Consider the following 6,235-nt stretch of genomic DNA (forward strand, 5'->3'; position numbering starts at 1 on the left):
ATGCAGGTGGGAAGGCGGTGGCCAAGAAGGAAACAAAATCAGTGAGCTGGACACTGAGAGAAAGCCAAGGGCGAGAGTCAGCAAAAACCAGCAGCGAGAGGCTTGCCGCTCTCTGAGGTGGCCTGTGCGCAGAGCTCTGCCCTGGGTAGAGGAGGAATCTGAGGCCCAGAGGTGGCCAGGGGCCGGGCAGGGGCGGACCCCAGGACTGGCACAGGCCTCAGAGCTGGCAGGCCTTCCCATCGCAGACCTCGCCTGCTTCATTCACAATGACGTGGAGGGTTGGCGTGCCATCTCGTCGGGACCTTACACACCTTGTGAGGGAGGGGGAACCTGGCCCGCGGCGGGGAAGGCACTTGCCCCGGGTCCCACAGTGGGACACAGCAGAGCTGGGAGTCCACCGGATCCCAGGTCCCTACCCCCACCCCGTCCCCTGCCCGGAGGCCCCTCTGCTCTACGGCCTCATGGCAATGTCCCACACAGAGAAAGGGAGCAGCAAGAACATGGAAGCAGAAAGGGAGCGAGGCAGCAGAGCCAAGGGGTTCCCAGGGCACGTCTGGGCAAAGAGTGTTGGTCTGCAGAGCATCTGGGGGGGCCCTCCTGGGGTCCCTGGGTTGACCCCCTGGTCTCTCCTGCACAAGGTCTCTGTTCACAGTTCTCCCGGCTCCGGGCACACCCCCAGTTCACCCTCTGGACTCTATGGAAGGCGTGCAGCCTTACCCCAGAGACCCCATGCAAGGAGTCAGGTGGGGAGGCGAGCAGGACTCACGGAGGCTATGAGGGCAAGGCCTGCTCGGTCTCCTTGATAAAAGTGACGGTGGGTCCTGCTGAGTACTGCGTGCCCGACACGCTACACGTTCTACTTCATTGACTCCAGTGACAACTCTCACAGGGTGGGTTGAGCTGTCCCCATTTTACAGTGGAGAAAACTGGGGCTCAGATCAGGAACTGGCTAAGAAGGGGCAGAACCTGTGTTTGATCCCAGCGGCCCGGCTCCAGGATGGTTAACACTTGGTTAGCTCAGGCTCGTGGACTGGGGATGGAGCCCGGGCAGGGGCTCCCCGTCTCGGTGCTATGCAGTTGGGACCATTTTTGTGAGGAAGGTCCTGTGCATTGTAGGATGTTGAGTAGCATCACTGGCCTCTACCCACTAGATGCCAGTAGCACTTGCCCCTCAAGGCTTAACAGCTACAAATGTCTCTAGACATCGCCAACCATTCCCAGGGGAAGGGGAGGCAGACTCGCCCCGGCTGAGAAGCACTGGGCTAGGGTTTGGTTGATGTTGGGTGGAACGCCCAAGAGCGGCCAGATATGGTCCATGGTACAGTGGCAGGAAAAGAAATGCTGGAAGGCCATACACCAAAGGTTGTTTTGGGGTCAAGAGATTATGAGTAATTTGGGGGTTGCTTTGGTAGAAATAACTGGATCTTCCAGACTCATTCCTGATAAAATCAGGTGTTAGGGTTGAATTTAGGGTACTAGGGTATGAATTAGGGTCATGAGAAAGAGTGGTTTGGATTAGGTTAGGTTAGGTTTCCTAAGCTTGTGAGTAGGAGATATAGGACACACAGCGAGAACTGAGGGTGGGGGCAGATGGTGGGAAAGACCTGGGGCTTTTTCAACCCTTTCAGGTAAAAATTGTCTCTAGGGAGAAAACCCTACCTTATTTGCCTGGCTTCTAGAACCACAATGACAGTTCTAATGGGGCTAGGTCACATCCGAAGCAGCCAGAGACCTGGCCCCGCTCCCCCCCGCCCCACCGCCCCGGGGGGGCCTCTGTGGCCCCTCAAGGCAGCTACTAGTGATGGTGGCCACAGAGATGGGCAACGGACAGGGCTAGTGCCTTATATATATTCTTTCCTCTGAGTCAGTCCAAAGACCCTGAGTGGTATTAAAACTTTCACCAAGTCTCAGAGGAGGGCAGGGCCTACCCAGGGCATGCCAAGGGCCCCAGGCAGAAGTCGGGGGTCCAGAACTGGATGGGGAGGGGTGCAGAGGGCAGAGGACAGACCTACTTGAGGCCCTGATCTCTGGCCTGACCCCTAGACAGGGGCTCCCTTCCCTCAGAGCCCCCTTGCCCCTCCTTCCCCAGTTTCCAGAATCCCAGGGCTCTGATGGGGGCACTCACTGCATGGCTGGCTCTGGTGGGCTCTCTCAGCGCCCATGGCCTTTCTGGCTAGCCCGGGACAGAAGTCATCATTGGGTGTGTGCGAAACCGGGCTGAGTGGTGCTGGCTCTGTCCCGATTCCCTTGTTAGACCAGAGATGCCAGGGTCCTGGTGTGGGGTCAGAGCAGTTGGGAGGCTGTGGAGCGCAGATGCCCCCTTCTCGAAAGCTTTTTAATACGGAAAATTTCAAACATATATAAAAACAGACTAGGATGATGAAGCCAGGTGCATTCATCGCCTCATAGCCTATCTTGTTTCATTTACGCTTTCTCCCTCCCCCACTGATTATTTTACAGCAAACCCCAGACATATTATCATTTTTGTAGGTGAATACTTGAGGATGTTTCTGTAAGACAGAAGTTGGCAAACTTTTTCTATAAACATTTGAGGCTTTTGGGGCCACGTGGTCTCCACCTCGCCTACTCAACTCTGTCCTCCCAGCAGTCAGCATGTAAATGGATGGGTGTGGCTGTGTTCCAATAAAACTTTACTTACAAAAACGGAAAGTGGGGTCACAGTTTGCCAACCTCTGCGCTAAAAGAACAGAACTTGGTGGGAGGGATAAATTGCGAGCTTGGGACTGACATATATACACTGTTATATATAAAATAGATAACTAATAAGGACCTACTGTACGGCACAGGGAACTCTACTCAGTACTCTGTAATGACATATATGTGAATAGAATCTAAAAAAGAGTGGATTTATGTATATGTATAACTGATTCACTTTGCTGTATAGCAGAAAATAACACAACATTGTAAATCAACTATACTCCAATAAAAATTAATTTAAAAAGATTAAGAACTGGGCTTCCCTGGTGGCGCAGTGGTTGAGAATCTGCCTGCTAATGCAGGGGACACGGGTTCGAGCCCTGGTCTGGGAAGATCCCACATGCCGTGGAGCAACTAGGCCTGTGAGCCACAACTACTGAGCCTGCGCGTCTGGAGCCTGTGCTCCGCAACAAGAGAGGCCGCGACAGTGAGAGGCCCGCGCACCGCGATGAAGAGTGGCCCCCGCTTGCCGCAACTAGAGAAAGCCCTCGCACAGAAACGAAGACCCAACACAGCCAAAAATAAATAAATAAAAAAAAAAAAAAAAAAAAAAAAAAAAGATGGCTCATGGCTGGCAAGCTTACCTTCCACCAGCTTTAAAAAAAAAAAAAAAAAAAAAAAGATAAGAACTTATTTGCTTTTTCAAAAATAAAACTCCAATACCATTATCACATTTAAAAATGATATTAAATCAATGCTTACACTTCCCTGATTATCTCAAAATGTGTTTTTTTTTTCCTTTGGGCCACGCCATGCAGCATGCAGGATCTTAGTTCCCCGACCAGGGATCGACCCTGTGTCCCCTGCACTGGGAGCGCGTAGTCTCAACCACTGGACCACCAGGGAAGTCCCATCAAAACTTTTTTTTCTTTTAACAGTTGGTTTGAATCAACATTCACAGAGCCCACACTGCATCTGAGTGATACTGAGTATCTTTGTCAGAAAGTGTCACTTTCAGTTCAGTGGATTTGGGGGTCTATGTTCTTAGAACCCCAGGGCTGGGATCTGATGTGGCCCCATGGCCCCAGGCTAGGCCTGAGCCTAGCAGGGCAGCACACCTGGGCTCTGCCTCGGGGAAATCTCAGCAGGTCATGGGTTTGAACCAGGATGGTGTCTGGAGGTGAGGTGTGGGCAGTGCCCAGATGGGTCTCTGGAGTGTGAAGTGACCAGTGCCAAGGTGTGTGAGGGCTGTGGGACAGGCCCAGGGGTGGCTCAGGACAGTTAGGTCTGGCTGGGGGTTGGCTGGTGTCTACAAGCAGACCTGACTTCTGAGGGTGAGGGATTTTGTTCCTGGGAAGTTCTGCAGAGAGCTGCTGGTCTGAGGGCAGACTTTTAAAGCACCAAGGCAATTTTGAGGTTGACTGAAAACCTTGGGAGCAGTGATGTGCTGGAGCTGGCTCACACCTATTCACGAGAGCCGACCATTTAATTTTCAGATCTCTTTTTTGGTTTTGCTTTGCGAGCCATTATTAAAAAATTAAAATATTTACAATTAATTTTATGAAAAACAAAGATAATACTCAAAATTCATCCCGTAATTATCTGATTACGTTTTACTATTACATATATACTCTCGAGGTGAATTAGTTGCATCTACACAGTGTGTGTCAATTTCCCAAATTTGTGTTTGGTGACTTCACCTTGGTGGCTTGAAATCAGCCATAGTGGGAGAATTTACACCATGGGAATGGGCATATGCTATCAGTCAGGGCTTTCCCTGACTCTGGAGGGCCGACTGCTACCAGCACACCACTGCTTGAGACTCATTTGTTTCAACTTCCCTTTGGAGATCAAGGCTGCTCGACCTCTGGAAATCTCTGGCTGTTTCAAACATCTGACTCTTTGATGCCCAGCTGTGCCAGATGAGGCCGGGGCATCATCCTGGGGAAAGGGCCGGGCCATAACGGAGGCAGTTGTTTGAGGGTGTCTTGGAGATGAAAAGCGAGCCGTAACCATAAACCCACAGTTGCCACTCTTACCCCTACACAGGGAGAAGAAATGCCGTAACAGCTTACTGAGGGAGAGATTCACCTTTAAAAGCCTCTGACTCCGAATTTAGTCACCACGCTTGTCTTCATGTTAATTAATGAAGAGGAACTTAAGGAGAGGCCATTTGTCTGGACTGACAAGGAAATGCATCTGTTTTCTTCCTAGAAAGGGAAACTGCAATTACAATGAAGCCAGCATCCGCGGGGTGGTACCCAGTCAGCTGCTGACCCTGTTGCAATCTTGGGAACGCCTCTGGCTCCCCCAGGAAGCCGCTGGAGCCATTCCCCCCATGGTGCCCAAGCACTGGAGCCCCCACTCTGGCATGGATGTTGTGTCGATTTATTATAATCGCTTGTGTTCTTCAAAGTGGGGTGCCCGAGATCCCTTGGGGTGTGGGAGGAAAATATTAGAACTTCAATTTGTTTTTATTAAAAAAAATACAACTATAAGAAAGCAATTAAGCTCCACTAATGTTTAATATGCAAATAGGTATATGCATTGGAAATGCAAGCTCAAGGAATTTTTTTTTTTCTTATCGAGATTGTGTGGCCCCTGCCAGTGACCTCATGCGCAGAGAATTATCGTTCCATTTCTGAAACCCCAATGCTAGATCAGGATCTGGTAGGTAGCAGGTGCTCCAAAGATGGATGCTGAATGAATACATGTAGGTAAAACACTACTTCCTACTTTCTAAGAGAACTCAAGGCCTCCCCATCTCTCCTCACCTCAGGTGAGGGAGTCAGATACGGGTCCCGGATGAAGTCACGGCTCACAGATGGCACAAAGGGCCACTGTCGCAGGGGCTGGAGCCTTCGGAGAGAAGCAACTGGGGTTGCCGGGGTCTCCCTCTTCTAGCTCGTTCCCCTCCCTCTTCCATGGCTTCTTCTTGGATGGGACAGTGGTTCTTAGAAGCCCAAGATGGCCTGAGGAAATGACTCATGATCATGACTTTGGGAAACTGGTCCATACATGTCCAGTGTCCTTGGGCCCTCCTTAGCCAAAACACGGCTTAGTGTGGCACGGGTTGAGGGAGGGTGGAGGGCAGACTTCCAATGCCCTGCACCAGGAGCAAGACCTGAGTGCTCAGCATCACTAGCGCCTACAGGGGCCAGGGTCAGAGGGAGAACGTCAGGCCAGTATCTGGAAATCACCCGATACGAAGCTGCAGCCCAGCTTTACCTGTTGCCCACTGTTGAAGCACAGCTAGAACCCTCCGGCCAGCCCCAGGTAACAGGGAGAGGAATGCTGCTGATGACACGCCTTGGGGATGGTGACAGGTGACTGGATATTTATGTGTACTGGAAGATATGACCCAACTATAACGGGTTTCCCCACCTGCTCCTCTCCTGCCATCAGCACCAGAGGAACCCACGTTGTGAACATGTGTATGTGTGTATGCACGTGTATGCACGCCTCGGCAGTGCATTTAGGTGTGCTTGCTTCTGAGTTTCAGACAAATGGCATCCCATTTGATCTGGAACCTGCTCTTTTCCCAACCTTCTTCTAAGTTATCCACATTAACAGCAGC

This window comes from Eubalaena glacialis, chromosome 18 (assembly GCF_028564815.1).
Source record: "Eubalaena glacialis isolate mEubGla1 chromosome 18, mEubGla1.1.hap2.+ XY, whole genome shotgun sequence".
NCBI lineage: Eukaryota > Metazoa > Chordata > Mammalia > Artiodactyla > Balaenidae > Eubalaena > Eubalaena glacialis.